At 46.9% G+C, this 17,352-nt stretch overlaps 1 protein-coding gene across 3 annotated transcripts in view; it reads right to left on the bottom strand.

The window, feature by feature from the left end:
• Positions 1-17,352, bottom strand: part of Lrrc20 (leucine rich repeat containing 20) — a 117,033-nt gene that overhangs the window by 48,632 nt on the left and 51,049 nt on the right. The window lies entirely within an intron of this gene.

Here is a 17,352-nt window from a genome sequence, read left to right as displayed (position 1 = left end):
TTCCCCCCTGCAGCTTCTCCCCCTGCAGCTTCTCCTCCCTGCAGCTTCTCCCCCTGCAGCTTCTCCTCCCTGCAGCTTTTCCCCCCTGCAGCTTCCCGCCCTCCAGCTTCTGTGCCTTCTGGCCTGGCCTATAGCCTCACCAGCATTATGCCCCACTTGTCCCTCCTTCCACACTCTGAACCTTGGGTTGTCTCCATCTCTATTACCACAGCTGACTAGCTGAAATCCAAGAGGCAGAACCTTGAAGTCATAATAATAATGCCATGCAGGGCAGCATTGTTCAGGTCCTTCACTTACAGAATCTATTCCTCTGGAACCAAAGACCTGACAATGAGGCAGCCTCTCAAAGACTACTTCACGATCCCTGGCTTTGGGCACACACAACACTCAGACTCTGTGGTCTGCCCATCTTCTCGGGCCTGTATCCAACAAGCAGAGAAGCCACTACACAGAGCAGGCTCACACTTCCCCAAGGGCAAATCACAAAGTCATCATATAGTTGAGGGCTGCCACCCTTCCCACATCTATACCCAGGAGACAGGAAAACAAGTGTTTCCATGCAGAAAATACAAGACATGCAGGCGTCTTCTGAAAACAGAACGATACAGCTGGCCACGGACTGAAAAATGTGTGACATGCCCATAAAAAGGAACACTGCTCAGCCACAGAAGAAATGTCACAGAGGCTGGTAAAGTGCTTGCCTTGAAGGTACCAGGGCCTGCATGTGATGCCCAGAACCCATGACGGGGACTGGGGGAGGCAGTTACTGTGATGGTGGTGTGTGTCTACAATCCCTGTGCTCGGGAGGTAGAGACAGGTTTAGCCCTGGCACTCACCAGCCAGCCTAGTCTACTTCCTGAGTTAAAGGTCAGGGAATAACCCACCTCAGAAACTGAGGGAAAATAGATGGTAACCAAAAAACAACATACACACATACATGCATGTGTACATAAGAACAAGCCCCCCTGCCCACAGAGAAATACTATAACATGGAAGAATCATGAAAACACGGAGCTGAGCCAAAGAAACCTGTCAAAAGCACCACATATCAGCCTGACTCCACGTATGTGAAATGTAAGAGGCAAATCCACCCAGACAGAAAACAGACAGCTGGTGTGTGTGCGGGCTGCAGGAGAGAGGGTCTGCCAGCGAGCGATGAGGAAGGGGCGGGGTTTCTTCCCCGTGAAATGTTCTAAAATTGGCCGGTGGCAGCAATTTTACAGCTCCTTGAATACAACAAAAACCACTAAAAGGATTTCTTTCCTCTTCCCTCTCTTTCTTCCTCTTGTCTTCGCTGCCTCATGGAGCATATACAGGCTAGCCTCAGACTCACTATGTGGCCAAGGATGACGGTCAGCTTCTGATCCTCCTGCCTCTGCCTCCTAAGAACGAGACATACAGGTGTGCCTTACCACAGCCAGTTTTACAAAGTGTTGGGGATCGAACCCAGCGTTTTGCATATGCCAGGCAAGCGCTCTACGTCACATGGATGAACTAGATCTCCATAAACCTGCATGCACACACAGCACAGAGGCTATGTTATTAGGCTGCCTAGCTCTCCCCAGGTACAAAAGCTCCTGGAGCCTCAGTTTCCTCATTCTATAAAACAGCAACAGCATTTGACTGGCAGCTGCCAGGATGGGGAACTATGATCAAATCCTAACTCATAAAGGGCCTGGCAGACACCTAACTAGTGTGTTACAATGCTACCCCTCCACATCCTCTACCCCACTGTGTTCAGACCTTTTCTATACTTCAAGACTGGCTCCCTCCAGACCTCTTCTGGGAATCTTTCTGGAGCTTCCTTCTTGCTGGTGATTGCCTTTTGAGCCCTGGGGCTCTCACCAACTGTGGCAGCACCATCTCATCTCTTCTCCACAGAAGCCTGGCTCTTATAGGTTGCCATGGCTCCAGAATAAATGCACAAGTGCAATAATAATCCCGTACATCAACAATAAAATAAGGGTTTTCATTCATTGTTATTTTTCTGTTGTGCAGCACTGGGAGTTGAACCTAGGTCCTTGGGCTTGTTAGGCAAGTGCTCTGCCACTGTGCCACATTCCTAGGAGAAGGCTTTTAAAGGTCCCATTCCTAAGAGCAAAAATAATACAAAGCTCGTGGAAACGATCATATAAGAATCATGATTATTCCTCACACACTAACTGAAACCCTTCTCAAGTCACTTTCCCACGGAATCTCTACTTTTGGTCCAAGTCCTAGTCAAATGTCACCTGCTCCATGAAGCCTCTCGCTGCCCTAAGCAGCTGTTCCTCCAGCCAGACTGGCATACACTTAATCTGAGGTTTTATTAACACATTTTCCTATCTGTTTTCAGGTATTTTTAGGTTTGTATAACAAGAAAAAGTATGAAATGATGTTGTTTTCAAAAAGGAGATATGATTTCTAAGTTACGCATATGTGTGTGTCTTTGTGTATATGCATGCATGGATGCACAGGTGCCCAAGGAGATCAGTGGAGGGGGTAGGAGCCCCTGAAGCTGAAGTTACAGGCAGTTGTGATTCATCCTGCATGTTGGTAACTGAACTCTGGTCCTCTGAATGCAGCAGGGACTCTTAAGTACTCACTGAGCCAACTTTCCAGCCTGTGATGTCTTCCGTTGTTTTTGAGACAGGTTTCTCTGTATGGCCCTAGCTGTCGTGGAACTCACTCTGTAGACCAGACTGGCATGAAAAAAAGAGATCCACCTGCCTACCTCTGCCTCCCAAGTTCTGGGATTAAAGTTGGTGCGCCATCAGCGCCCAGCTCCACATTGCCTTTTTTAAAGAAAAATTGTAATAGAATGTAATACAATGTCTGCTGTGTTTTCTACCCAGTGAGTAAATAGAATGATCTGGAAAGCAAGGCAGGGTTGCAGTCACTTCAGAAGTCACACTAATTACGAGAGGGCAAAAGGATAAACATCATAGAAAGAAAATGTTGAGCCCAGAAGGTTTAGCACAGAAGAAAACATGTCATAATTGAATACTAATGGAAGCCTCACAAACAAAGCAAGGAAGGGAAATGCTCATCGGCTCCCTCACGTAACAGCTAGGGAAAACAAAAGAGACTCCCTGAACAATCAAATTCTTTATCTCCACCAGACAACTCAGAAGGAATCCGAGTTAGAGTATCTATGTGACCTCACATAAGGCGCATATAAGACAGGGACAGGAACAAGGAACAGAGCAGAAACTGCATAAAAGATAGACCACTGAATATTAAAAAAAAAATAGTCAGGCGGTTGTTGTACACGACTTTAAATGCCAGCACTCAGGAGGCAGAGGCAGGGGGATCTCTGTGAGTTTGAGGCCAGCCTGGTCTACATAGTGAGTTCCAGAACAGTCAAGGCTATCCAGAGAAAACCATGTCTTGAAAAAAATGAAAACAAACAAAGTAGATCTTTTAAAGAAAATAAGGCAAACAATGGATTATGCGAGAGTTTATAAGTAAGATAAAGAAAAAATGAAAATGTGTAAGACAATAGTATAAAGAAAAATTAAGACTATTCAATAAACAGAAGACAGTTACAAAGGGAAACCATCGGGCGGTGGTGGCGCACGCCTTTAATCCCAGCACTAGGGAGGCAGAGGTAGGCGGATCTCTGTGAGTTCGAGACCAGCCTGGTCTACAAGAGCTAGTTCCAGGACAGGCTCCAAAACCACAGAGAAACCCTGTCTCGAAAAACCAAAAAAAAAAAAAAAAATTAAAACAAAGGGAAACCATATGTCATAAACAAATGCACAGCCTCACGTGGGCTGAAGCTGCTCCCCAGAACATTATGCTGAGTTATAAATCTACTGAACAATAGCCCTGTGCTTTAAAACATACCTTGCTAATACGATCGGGGGAAATGGTATCCACTGGTCTACTCTGCAGTTCTTTGGGTAATGACACTGATTACATTTCATAGTCAATTAACCATCTTTATTTCCCCCGTGGAGCATTCTGCTCACATCTTTTGTTTTTTTGTTCGGTGTTCCGGAGTGCTTTCACTAAAAGCCGAGTAAAGCTCGGTCGTCAGTAACCGTCTACCCACGTCTGTTGGTTATTTTCACATTCAACAGCCTGCGCTTTCCCAACTTCAGAGTTCACACAACGCCTTCCCAATTTTATAGTTCACATTACAGAGATTGGATACTTGTTTTCTTTCTTCCTTTCTCTTTTTCAGTGCAAGGCTGGTCTCTACCTCACTGTATAGCTGAGCATGACCTTGAATTTCTGATCCTCCTGCCTCTACAGGTGAGTGCCACCAGGCCTGCTTTTATGGCAGGGATGGAAACCAGGGTTCCACACATGCTAGGCAAGGCTCTACCTACATCTTGAGCCCCAAGATCGGCGATTTTTTTTAAACAAAATATTAAAACTAAGCTGACTGTGAAAATGTGTGCCTGTCATCTCAACTACTTGGGAGACAATCAGAGCCTAGCAGTTCAAAGCCAGCGAGACAGTGCTTCAAAAAAAACAAAACAAAAAAAAAAAAAAAAAAACCAAATCTATGTACACAGCAGTTTCAACTAGATAAAAAATATACAGGCTTGGGAAAGACAATCTGAAGAAAAATAACCAGAGTTCTAACAGCAATTATTTCAGAGTATTTGATTATTTCTTACCATGAACTGTCACAATGTTTGTTTTACTAAGTAAAATACTGCTATGTATTTATACAAAACAATTTGTCAAAGACAGGAATATCCAGTAGCACTTTAAGGACTGAAAAAAAATCTATGTATCACAAAATGAACTTTCATGGGGAAAAAAAGCCTGGCAAATTTGAAGATGACCTAGGCGGTCACTTTCGTGTAAGACTAAACAAGGCACGGCGCCCAGCTGCCAGAGCGGGAGGATGGGCGTGTGCAGCAGGTAGGCCAGAAAAACAAGGCCTGTCTGAAGCATCCTGTAACGGTCTAGGTAATCACTCCTCCGCAGTGTCTGTAACTGATGGTGTGTTTAGCCTCCCAAGTTTATAGCCATTTAGGTGGCATTCTCAATTGGCGCAGACTTGAAATCCTATTCAAGAAGATGTGAATGATTTGAATAAAAGCATCTAGGAAGATGTCATTAGTGCTACGGCAGACAGAATGACTTATAATGAGGCACTTTTTATACAATGTCACAGTGAAGTTATGGGGAACTTCCCATTACCATATCCAAAAACATACTCTGGTATATGCCACCAGAAAGCCCGGAGTCATTAGATATGATTACAAAAATATACCATTCGCAGAGAAGTTTGTTGATTTGGGAAACCATGAGTGAAACTGATCAACCGTGAATCAGTGTGCTCCAGGTTTCCAGCTTCTGGGAGCTGTTGCCCAGGGTAGGGTGGGCCTACAGCTGTCTTTAGTTATTTCTGCTCCCTACAAGTAACCTCAGTAAAACTCATTGGTTCACCAAGTTGGACTTTGGGAGCCATCTTTACTTTGATCTGTCATGGACCTCCTATCTGGGGTGAGCAGACACGTATTGTCTCCCTGGGAGGAAGAGTTCTGTTACACCGCAGCCAGCTTCTATCACCTTTGGTTCAGTCTAACCTTTATAAGCATGTGCATCTTTTTTTTATTGTTTTTATTCAGCTACATATTTTTCTCTGCTCCCCCCCCCCCATTCCTCTTCCCTTCAACCATCTCCCATGGTCCCCAAGCTCCCAATTTACTCAGGAGATCATGCCTTTTTTTCCCTACTTCCCATGTAGTTTAGATCCATGTATGTCTCTCTTAGGGTCCTCACTGTTGTCTACGTTCTCTGGGATTGTAAATTGTAGGCTGGTTGAGCCCGTGGGTTTCTATCTGCTGATGCCACTGGTATGCTCCATCTACTTGCAGGTCAGGATGCCTGCCTCTGCTGGGACAGGATTAGGGAGCCAGGGCACCCATAGGGGAAGGACTGTCCGGGAATTAGGCAGTAAGATCACTTTGGCATGCAATTCTAAGGGTGGGAACCCAGGTTTGGGAACTAGGTGCTGGTGGCAAGCAGAGCTACTGGGCATCAGAAATAGGGCACCATGGGGACCAGCAAGATGGCCCAATGGGTAAAGGTGATTGCTTTACAAGCCTGATGCCCTGAATTTGAGCCCGGAACCTATGCAAAGGTAGAAAGAAAGAAGTGAATCTTACCACGTTGTCCTCAGAGCTCCTGTGTTCCATGAACAATCTTCTATTTGAAGCACGATTTTATAAGTATGTCTACAAACATTAAGCTTTAAAAAAATTACTGTTTGAAACAGGGTCTCATGTAGCCCAGGATGACCCCAAACTTGCTATGTGACTGAAACTGGCCTTGAACTCCCTAAGCTCTTGCCTGTATCTCCTAAGTGCAAGGATTACAGGAACATACCACAGTGCCCATAAATGCTTGCATTTCTGTAGCATTTGACAGATTCTTTTTTTTTTTTTTTTTTGAGACAGGGTTTCTCTGTGTAATAGCCCTGGCTGTCCTGTAACTAGCTCTTGAAGACCAGGCTGGCTTCGAATTCACAGAGATCCACCTGCCTCTGCCTCCCAAGTGCTGGGGTTAAAAGAGTGTGCCACCACTGCCCGGCCATTTGACAGATTTTTTAAAAAATGTAATTCAGTAATTTGTCTTAGTCACTGTTCTGTTGCTGTGAAGAGACACCATGGCCACGACAACTCTTATATAAAAGAAAGCATGTAACTGGGGACTGGCTTACAGTTCAGAGGTCTTAGTCCAGTACCATCCCAGCAGGGAGCATGGCAGCGTGCAGGCACACCCCAGAGTAGGAGCAGAGAACTACATCCTGATCAACGGGCAGAGAGAGAACCTGGGCCTGGGATTCTGAAACCTCAAAGACCATTCAAAGTGACATGCTTTCTCCAACAAGGTCACACCTCCTAATCCTTTTGAATAGTGCCTCTCCCTGGAGCTCAAGCCTTCAAATATATGAGCCTATGGGAACCATTTTTATTCCAACACCCACACTTATCATATCGTAATCTTGTGTGTATGTGGTGTATGTGTGCATGTGGGTCAGAGGCCAGAGATCAAGGTTGGGTGTTTTCCTCAGTCCCTCTTCATCGTATTTTTTGAGACAGGGTCTCTAAGTGAACTGATGCTCACTGTTTTTGATAAAATGGCTCGCCAGTGAGCCCCAGCAATGTGCCCACCTCTACCCTCCACGCGAGGGTCACCGACACAGAGCTATTGTCTCACAGCAAACACTTCGGCCTACTGAGCATCTCCCAACCCCATCGTCTTACTCTTTTTAATGAAATTTAAAATAAAAAGGGTCAAAAGAACAGAGAGGAGCAGACCCCCAGAAGACAGGCGGGAACAGTTGAACAGTGTCAGGACAGCAACTGTGAGGTAGAGGAGTGCACAATGGGCCATCCGTCCCCAAAGTGAGGGAAGTGGGCACAGAGAAGAGCCATAAAGCCATTCAAGTTATTTCTAAGGCTCTTCAAAGTTGGCTGTCACCCTGAGCAGAGTCCCGAAGTGGCCAGCCCACATCCTGCTCACCACGCCTGTACTCATGACCCTACCGTTTAGCTGGAGGAAGGGGGCAAGGCTGGTAAGACTCAGCAAACTCAAGGAATCCGAGGTTCAAAATGGTCATGTAAGCTTGTTGAGATGGCTCAGCAAGTAAGGGCATTGGCCGCCAGGTCTGACAACCGAAGTCTGACCCTGAGTTTGACCTGATGGAAGGCGAGAATCAGTTCCTGCAAGTTGTCCTGACCTCCATACATACGCTATGGCACACATGCACCCACGCAGACATAAGCAAATAAAAGAATATAATAGACCTGGTCGTGGTGGTGCACACCATTGTTACCGTCAATCTTGACTGTCGCTTGATGGGCTCGCTAGGTGCCTAGAGCAAACACATCTGAGTGAGGAGCTCGGCTAGGGAGAGAGATGCTGAAGGGGATGCTCTAGTTGAGTGCTGGAAGCCTGGATGGAGGGAAAGCAGGGAAAGGAGAAAGCCCAGTAGAGCACACCTGTGGTCCTCCCCTCTCCTTCCCAGAACCAGCTGCTCTGCCATGTCTTCTCCCTACCAGGATGCTCTGAAACCACAAGCCAGAGTAAGTCCATTCTCCATGTACTTATTTACGACATGTATTTTCGCACTAAAAATGATGCGAGGGCCCCAGTCAGTTGTGACCAGAGCTGGCAGGCAGGAACAGACTTGGAAAGGGGGTGGGGAAGAAGCATGGGCTCTGGGGTAGGGGTGGAGGTGTTTACCCACCTTCTTCAATTCGTTTGCTCAACTTCTGCTGCAGTATCAAAAGGGGTGAGGGGTTTGAGCAGCAGTCATAACTGAGAATCTCCCCCAGTTCGGGCCAGCTCTCCACTGATCCAATGATTTGATTTTCACTTTTTCACAGAATTTGCAGATGGCCAGCCAGTCACAGCCCACCTGAGCCTAGATAAATCCTTAGGCATGGCCTTTCGGGAGACCTCTTCCTGTTTTCAAACAACTGGCTTACTGTGGCTCTCAGCAGGGAGACTCCTGCTTCCTGAAGGCAACCAGCTGGTGACTCACTCTTAGTTGGCAACCCAAGGCCACCAAGAGCTTCTGAGCAAACGTCTCTTGCGCTTCTAGTCCCTCTCAGTCAGCACCCCACAGCCTGTGAGGGCTCAAAGCTGTCACTATTCCCTGACAAAGCAGCTTCCTGTCAGCCAGCACAGCCCCTGGAGAGCCTTCCACTTCACCTTCAAGCTGTCACTCCCACATGAACGAAATTCCTCCTTCTTTCGCTCACCCTTTGTTGTAGGTCCATTGATTCTCCGTGGGCCAGACAATTAACCAACAGGAAGGGAAGAAAATTATCTCATTCCACTCTTCCAGTCTGAGTTAAACAACACACAAAGTGTCTGAAGCTTGCTGTGGGCAACTGCTGGAAGTCACTGGACCGCCCATCCTGGCCCTGCAAGGAGGCCAAGGGCTAGGGATGTCACCCCGACACCGGCTTCCCTCATCTACCCTCCATTAGCTACTGAGGCTCATCTAAGTGCCAGGCCCTCATCTAGAGGTACCCTATTCCTGTGATCTTGTTGTCACTGTTCCCAGGGACTCCCACCTGTTCCCTGCATCCTGCAACCCCAAACTGCCTACCAGAGGCGTGGGGTACCTACTCAGGGCATTCTGGCTGCCACTGACAGCGGATTCCTTCAACAGGTGCACTGGTCCTGATACAAATATACTGCATGTATCCAGCTGTATCTCCAGCCACACTGCACAGAGTATTATCCCTGCTAGGCAAAGAAGTCATGTTCTCTGGACAAGAACATGAACATCCAGGTACCCAGGGTCCTGGAACAAACCTCCACTTCGTCCAGTCATCTTTCTATCAGTACATGAGACGCAATATTCTTGGAGTTTATGCTTTTAGGGATGGTGACCATATGGCCATAAGTAATATCACTTTATTATTTCACATATGCCAACCCCCCCCTTCACACGAGGAAACCGCTGCTAAGTGACTTTTTCAAGGGCTGGGGAGTAGCTTGGTGGGAGAGTGCTTGTCTAACATGGCTCAGTTACCAGGACCACACACACACACACACACACACACACACACACACACACACGTCCTGCTCACTGTCCTCCGTTCTTTAGCTTGGGGGTGGTTATAAGGCTAGGAGTTGGGGGTAGTGAATCTGGACCCAGGTTAGGCAGATGAAGTCTCTTTTTATTTTCTTTTTTAAGATTTTAGTACATTTATTTTGTTTGGCTTTGTTTGTTAAGACAGGGTCTCTCTATGAAACTCTGGCTGGTCTGCAGTTCCCTATGCAGACCAGGCTGGCCTCAAACTCACAGAAAGCAACCTGCCTCTGCCCTTCCACACTCCACCCAAGTGTTGGGATTAAAGGCAATGGCCACCATGCCTGGTTTATGACATTTACATTTGATGGGAGGTGGGTACCTGCATTCCAAGCCCTCTGCTATACTACCTGCTTGGTCAAGGCTATGTCCAGATACCCACCTCTGGGTCAGGCAGACAGAAAGGAATTGATGTCAGGCTTCCAATGGGAAACTGCAGCTGTGGCTACAAGCTCCTGGAGGCTTTGCCAGTTCAAAGTCTGTGATCCCTCAGCACGTCTGAGGAAAGGCCCTCGGGCTTTCCTGACTTTCTGTTCTCATGGAGTTTTTCTGAAGTCTTAATTTAGAAGCTGAGCACATTCTACAGTTTTGTGTGGAATTAAAGGTCTCCATAAGCTAAGGCAAATTCAATGTTGGGTCTTTGATTATGTGAACGCATGACATTGCTTCCAGAGATACGGCCAGGATATGGATGGTCACCAGGCCCAATTAAGAACAAGTTAAAGAGTCCTCAAGCAGGAAAGGGTTAATGTAGGCTGCACAGAGAATGCCATCCTCAGGAGAGGGTTCTAATGCTGGGGAATGTAGCTCAGGTGGCAGAGCACTTGATCAGCATGTGTGAGGCTAGTTTAATCTCCAGTAGTAGAAAGAAAAAAATCCTACAAACACTGAGTTAAGGAGTGTACTGGTAATATCTTTGCCTGAGGAGATGGCTGGCATGGTAAAGTCTGCAGCTACCAGAGCTGATGACCAAGTTCAGTCCCCAGGACCCACATTGGAAAGGGAACTCCTAAGAGTTGTCCTCTGGCTTCCGTATGCACATTGTAGCATGTGCACCCCCAACACAAAATTAGTAAGTAAAAATATAATTTAAGGTTTTTAGAAAAGAAAAATATCCCATTCTCCAAGGGGCCTCAAATGAGACAGGATGGGTTAAGAGTTCACTATGTCATAGAGGAAGTGAGGAAGGATAGACCACATAATAGGAGGCCTGGGCCAGGGTCAGCAAAGAAGATACACACACACACACACACACACACACACACACACGGACTCAAAGGTCCCATTCAACCCAGTGCAAAACACATGCTGCCTACAGAGCTGAGCACTGTGCTGTGCTGTGCTGTGTTGTGCTGTGCTGTAACCACCTATGAGCTTCCCTCAACGGGAAGATTAGGGCTGGGTTGCTAGGTAGATCATCCACCATCACTCCATTAAGACAGGGCCGCTCACAAATCAGCATGACGATTCCAGACCAGAGATCTGAGCAAAGCAACCAACACAGCCGTTTGCTCAAAACTTCCCCAACGTTACTATGGAGAGACCTGCATCCCCCTCACCCTGGGATGCTTAGTCACCCTCAATTCAGGCTAACTGATGGGGACTGGTCTAGAGAGAAGAGAGCAGGGCAACCTAGGAGTAAAACAGCACAAGCAAAGGCCCTGAGGACTTGCTCCATGAGACCTCCACCTTCCGGTCAACCTTCTTCTTCTACACCTTGCCCCATAAATAAAGGCTCAGCAATGAAGGCTCCTGCGGCCCAAATCCTGAGCTACCTGGTGGCGCTTATCCACAGATCGCTACCAGAGGCTGGGGAGGCAGGAGGGTAATGAAGCTCCAGGGTCAACCCTGGGCTCCTACATCAGTCCTGGAGCACACCTGGACCTCAGTGTTCTTCTCCAGCGCTCCCAGCTGCACCTACTTGAGCTTCAATAGAGGAGACGTTCCTTACAAGACTGTACCAAGGAACACCAGGCATAATTAGCCGTGTAATTTTATGTACTGCGGGAAGGCTGAAATGCACACCCCAAACTTCTAATTAAAACAGTACTTAGTGCTAATAAAGGAGCCTTCTATTCCAAAGGCCCTGGTGCTTTATGAAAGACCACCCAACACATTCACTTTAGTGAGGACCTGGTGATACATAACGGCGAGCAGAAACGGGTCCCAAGACACACACATAGAGGCAGGCAGAGTGGCAGCTAGGAGTCGGGTGTGCTGAGCAGAGGTGGCACTGGAAAAGACGGCTGAGTCGGTAGACCGCTTGCCTAAGACGCAGGAAGCCCTGGCTTCAACCCCCAGCAGGCACAAACTGGGTACACTGGTGCACAACTCCAGTGCTCGGAAGTTAGAGGCAGGAAGATCAGAAGTTCAGGGTCATCCTCAGCTACACAGAGAGTATGAATCCTGCCTGGACTACAGGAGACCCTGTCTCAAAAAAATAGGGGGAAAAAAAAAAAGACAATAGTCTTTCAATAAGGGGCAAGAAGGGAGGCCCGACCCTGGCAGTTGGCCTCTCTGACCTCCACCCCGCACCAATAACTTTATTTTTAACTAAAAGGAAAATTTAAAAAAAAAAATTAAAGAACCAATTTTCAGGGTTGCAGCTGTTTCAGAGTTCGGGGCTGGGGTGGGGGATGGAGCGCACAGAGGGTGTTTGGAGCAGGGAACACACTGCCTGGTACTGCAATGGTAGATGGATGCCATCGTATACCTGCTCAAAACTAGAGAATGCACTCTCTCCAGCGAACCACGTGGGACATAAACAAAGTGTGGGCTGCAGGGTCAGCAGTTAACCCGGACAGCTGTGATGGTGAATGCTACAGACGTGACAGCATTCCTCACCAGCCAGGAGAAAAAATCCTCTGGGGATTCCGTGAGAGCCTTTGTGGACTAGGTTAAGTGAGGGGGGAAGGCCCACCCTTAAGGCTGGGGTCCTGGGCTGAAGAAGGAGATGAAAGCAGTGGACCAGTGTTCATCAATCTCTGCTCCTTGACTGTGGATACAGTGTGATTAGCGGGCTCAAGCTCAGGCCACCATGACGGGCTGTATCCTCAGACATGAGCTTTATAACCCTCTCTTCTTGAGCGCTTCTGTTAGGTATTCCTCACAGTGGTAAGAACAGAAGCTGACCAATGGACTGTGCTGGCTGGTGATGTGGATCAAAGCAGGAGGCTGAGGGGAGAAGGGTTTGTGGAGACTCCAATTCCCCCTCCGTTTTGCTACAAACTTAAAACCTCACTTAAAAAAAAAAATTTTTTTTTAAACCAATGTGACCTTGTTGGAGCTTGCTGTTCAGTGGCCTTGAGTAAGGTCACGTGTTGTGTCATCAACCTCTAGAATGCTTGTACCTTGCAAATCTGAAGCTATGCTCTTATTAGACACCTGCCTCCTACCTTCCACCTGCTGCTGGCTCCCTGGAAAACGAGAAAATCAGAAACTTTTCTCCAGGCAGCAGCATTGCCATGGTTCCCGACACTCCTCTCAGACAGGCAGAAGCCGGCTTGCTCTGACTCTGGCTCCTCTCCTGCAGGGTTCTGTCCAAGATTAACTACTGCCTTGGAACACTGAAGCTGAGCACCACGCTGTGCTCTGGGCCTGTTATCACCACACTCACCAGCTCCACTCAGTCGGCACAGCAGTGTGCTTACTTATCCCTAAACAGAAGAGGAAGCGGTGTGCTCAAATCAAATGACTTATTAAACGACTGAAACATAAACAAACAAACAACTCCCAGGTCATCCAGATGGCTCATTAAGTTAAGGAGCCTGCTGCCAAGCCAGACGACCTAAGTTCAACCCCCAGGGCCCACATGGCAGAAGGAAAGAACTGACTTATTAGCCTCTGACCTCCATACACACACACACACACACACACACAGCTGCAACACTGAAAATTGGTTCTTTTAAATTTTTTATTTTCTTTTTAGTTAAAAATAATTAAAGGTATTGTGGAAATCAGGGAGGACAGCCTTCTGGAGTCAGGGCTCTCTTCTTGCCCCTTGTTGAAGAACTGGTTTTTACGTCTTTTTTTCTTCTTCTTCTGTTTTGAGACAGGGTCTCCTGTAGCCCAGGCAGGATTCATACTTCCTGTGTAGCTGAGGATAACCCTGAACTTCTGATCGTCCTGCAAATTCCCAGGCCCCACTCTGGGACCCACAGGGGATGGAGCCCAGGCACTTGTGCTTTCGGCAGCCTCAAGGGGTGTCTGGTGCCCAGTTTGAGAATCACAGCAAACAGGTCTCCCTCCAGCTGTGGTGACTTTACCCTGGTGGATGCTAAGAGCCTGGTCAGACTGATGCCTTCTCGGTCCCCCCCCCCCCCACACACACACACACAGATTCCAGCTGAGGCTGACTTTGAAGTTTTGGTCTTCCTGCCTCTGGTGCTATGCTAGGGTTGCATAAATCTCAGAAGAGACTTTTAATTTTAGACTTTTAAATAAGTCTGAGACTATTATAGACTATGGAGACTTATAAAGTTGGACTGAATGCATTTTTGCATTATGATATGGGTACAAGCCTTTGGGAGCCAGGGGATGGAATGCGATGGTTTAAAAGAAAATGGCCCCCCAAAAGGAGTGTTACTATTAAGAGGTATGGCCTTTTAGGAAGAAGTATGCTACTCTGGGAGTGGGCTTTGAGGTCTCCTTTGCTCAAATTATGCTCAGTGTAGTACAATTCACTTCCTGCAAATCAAGACACAGAACTCTCATCTCCTCCAGCACTGTGTCTACCAGCATGTCACCATGTCCCACCATGATAATGGCCTAAACCTCTGAAATCGTAAGCCGCTCCAATTAAATATCATCTTTAATAAGAGTTGCCGTGGTCATGGTGTCTCTTCACAGCAAGAGAAACCCGAACTAAGGCACTGGCCAGTGCAAAGTTCCCTCCCTACTGGGGAGCAAGGTGACTGTAGGTGCCTATCTCAAAGGCTGACACTTGGCTGTGGATCCAGGCAAAGGGCTTTGTACCCATCAGGATGCTCTCCAAAGACAGCAGCAGAGACAGAAGCCCAAGAAAGAAGAGCTCCTCATGCCCAAACCAAAGCTGTTCTGGGGCCAGCTCTTTCTGGCTGTGCTGCTGGGCCAGAAGCTTAACTCTATCTCAGACCCCTCTTCAATACAGTGAGGACACGAGCCATACAGAACCTGTCTGTGAATGGCCACAGCTGAGCCATTTCCAACAGCCTGAAACTGGAAAGCACCCAAATGCCTAGCCATGGAGGAATAGAGGAAAGAACCAGGGTATATCCATGCAATGGAAAAAAATATCCATCCACAAAAATGGACAGAATTCCAACACAGGCTACAACATGGCTGAACCATGAAAATATTTAAGAGATTAAAGAAGTCAGTCACAAAAGGATAAACAATATATGGTCCCATATTACATAAAATGTCCAGAAAAGGCCAGTCTCTAGAGACAAAAAGCAGATTGTGGTGACTAGAAGAGAGGGCATGGAGACATGAGGGCCTGCAGCTAATGGGTAAAAGGCTCCTATTTAGAGTGATGAAAATGTTTTGGAATTAGATAGTGGTAATGGCTTTACAATCTTGTAATTATACTAAAAACCACCAATTTATGGGCATGGAATGAAATGCATTTGACAGAAGGTGTTTGGCACAGTGCCTATCAGGCAGTTTGCATTCAATAAACAGCATTCATTGCTATGAAATGAAGAGATACAGGCATGTGTGTGAGCGTGCATTATGTGTGCATGCATGTGTGTGCGTGCCAATGTATATTGGGGGTGGTCTTCATCTGCTTGTTGGTTTGGTTTTTCTTTCCCTTTATTTCCTGTTCTTGCCCTTGTAGTGTGCAGGCACGTGTGGATGTATGCTCGTGTGTGTATGGGTGTGTGTGTGTGTGTGTGTGTGTGTGTGTGTGTACGCTCATATGTGTATGGGTGTATGTGCGTGCATCGAAGTGGAAGTTCAAAGTTCCAGGGTCTCCAGATGACCTGGGAGTTCACTGATTCTGGCGATTCTAAGCTAGCCAGCTTGCCCCAGGGAACGCTTCTCCCACACTCCACCCCACTCCCACAGCTTCCTCTCGAGCACTAGACTTCTAAGTGGCCACATCTGCTCAACGTTAAATGGGTAGGGGTGGGGGGAGTCACGAGCACGCCTTATCCACTGAGTCCTCTTCCCAATCCCTTTGTTTTTGAAACAGGGTCTCTTGTGAGATAGCTCAGGCCTCACTTCCTGGGTGCTAAAGCAGGTAGGGTATGTCTTCCTCGAGAGTCCTCTACCATTTATTTTTGAGCCAGTCTCTCACTGGACCTGGAGCTCACTAATTCAGCAAGGCTGGCCAGCCAGTGTGCTTAGGCATCTGCCCATCTCTGCCTCCCTAAAACCAGGATTACAAACAAGCCACCACCACTCCCAGCATTTTATTAGAGTTCTGGGCGTTGACTCATGATGGCATAGCAGAAAGTTTACCTGATGGACACCTCCCCAGGCCCCACGGGATATGGAACTTCTGGAGAAAAAAAGCCCATATTATTTGTTGGAAAAAGTCATTCTGAGTGAAGTAACCCAGGCTCAGAAAGACAAACACCACATGTTTTCTTTCATATGTGATGTTAGCTTATAAATTTGAGGTGCAGGGCTGGAGAGATGGCTTAGCAGTAAGAGCACTAAATGCTTTGGGGGTTTTTGTTTATTTTGTTTTTCAAGACAGGGTTTCTCTGTAGCTTTGGAGCCTGTCCTGGAACTAGCTCTCATAGACTAGGCTTGCCTCAAACCTATAGCGATCCGCCTACTTCTGCCTCTTGAGTGCCGGAATTAAAGGTGTGTGCCACCACGGCTGGGGTACTAGATGTCTGTCCAGAGATCCTCAGTTCAATTTCCAGCATTGGCATAGCAGCTCACAACCATCTATAATTGTAGCTCCATGGGATAGGATACAATCTTCTAATGTGTGGACATACATGTAAATAATATCCATCTACAAAAATACATACATAATATGTGTGTGTGATGGCTATTCCTGGCTGTCAACTTGACTCTATCTGGAATGAACTATAATCCAGAAATGGAGGGCGCACTTGCCATCTGGATCTTGAGGCTGGGTGACACACCTTTAACCCAGACCTGAAGACTGGAAGGCACACTTTTAATGTGGGCCACACCTCCTGGTGGAAGCCTGGGTAAGGGCTATGGAAGGAGGAAGGCTTGTTCTTTGGCAGCTTGCCCTCACCTTCATCCACACATTTCATTTCCTTCTTCCAGATCCCAGCAGACCAGCTGAGACAGCCAGCCTCGTGGGACTGAGCAGCTGCTAGATTCTTGGACTTCCCATTCATAATTAGCCATTGTTGGACTGCATCCTGTAAGTCATATATGTGTGTGTGTGTATGTATGTATGTATATATATATATGTATATATATACATATATACATATATATATATATATATATATATAGAGAGAGAGAGAGAGAGAGAGAGGGAAGGAGGGAGGGAGGGAGGGAGGGAGGGAGATTCATTCTGTAAATTCTGTGACTCTAGAGCACCCTGACTAATGCAGATTTTGGTACCAGAGTGGTTCTAGAGAAGCAGATGTACAAGGATGAATCTTTTAGGTATCTGGAATTGGCTTCTTAATTTGCCTGCACCTTCCTTCAAATTCACCAGCACCATCAGCTACCAAAGCCTCTCCAGTCTCTCGCTCTCCTGGGAGCTCGGGAAGTGCTCATAGTATAAATGATATATTAAAGAGATACTGGCTTTGATGACCTTGATTCATCAACAGTGAGTGGCAATGGATTCTGTGACATGAAATTTGAAA

Source organism: Microtus ochrogaster, linkage group LG2, assembly GCF_000317375.1.
Source record: "Microtus ochrogaster isolate Prairie Vole_2 linkage group LG2, MicOch1.0, whole genome shotgun sequence".
Taxonomy (NCBI): domain Eukaryota; kingdom Metazoa; phylum Chordata; class Mammalia; order Rodentia; family Cricetidae; genus Microtus; species Microtus ochrogaster.
Note: the sequence above shows the minus strand (reverse complement) of the source record. Positions and strands in the feature narration are given on the sequence as shown.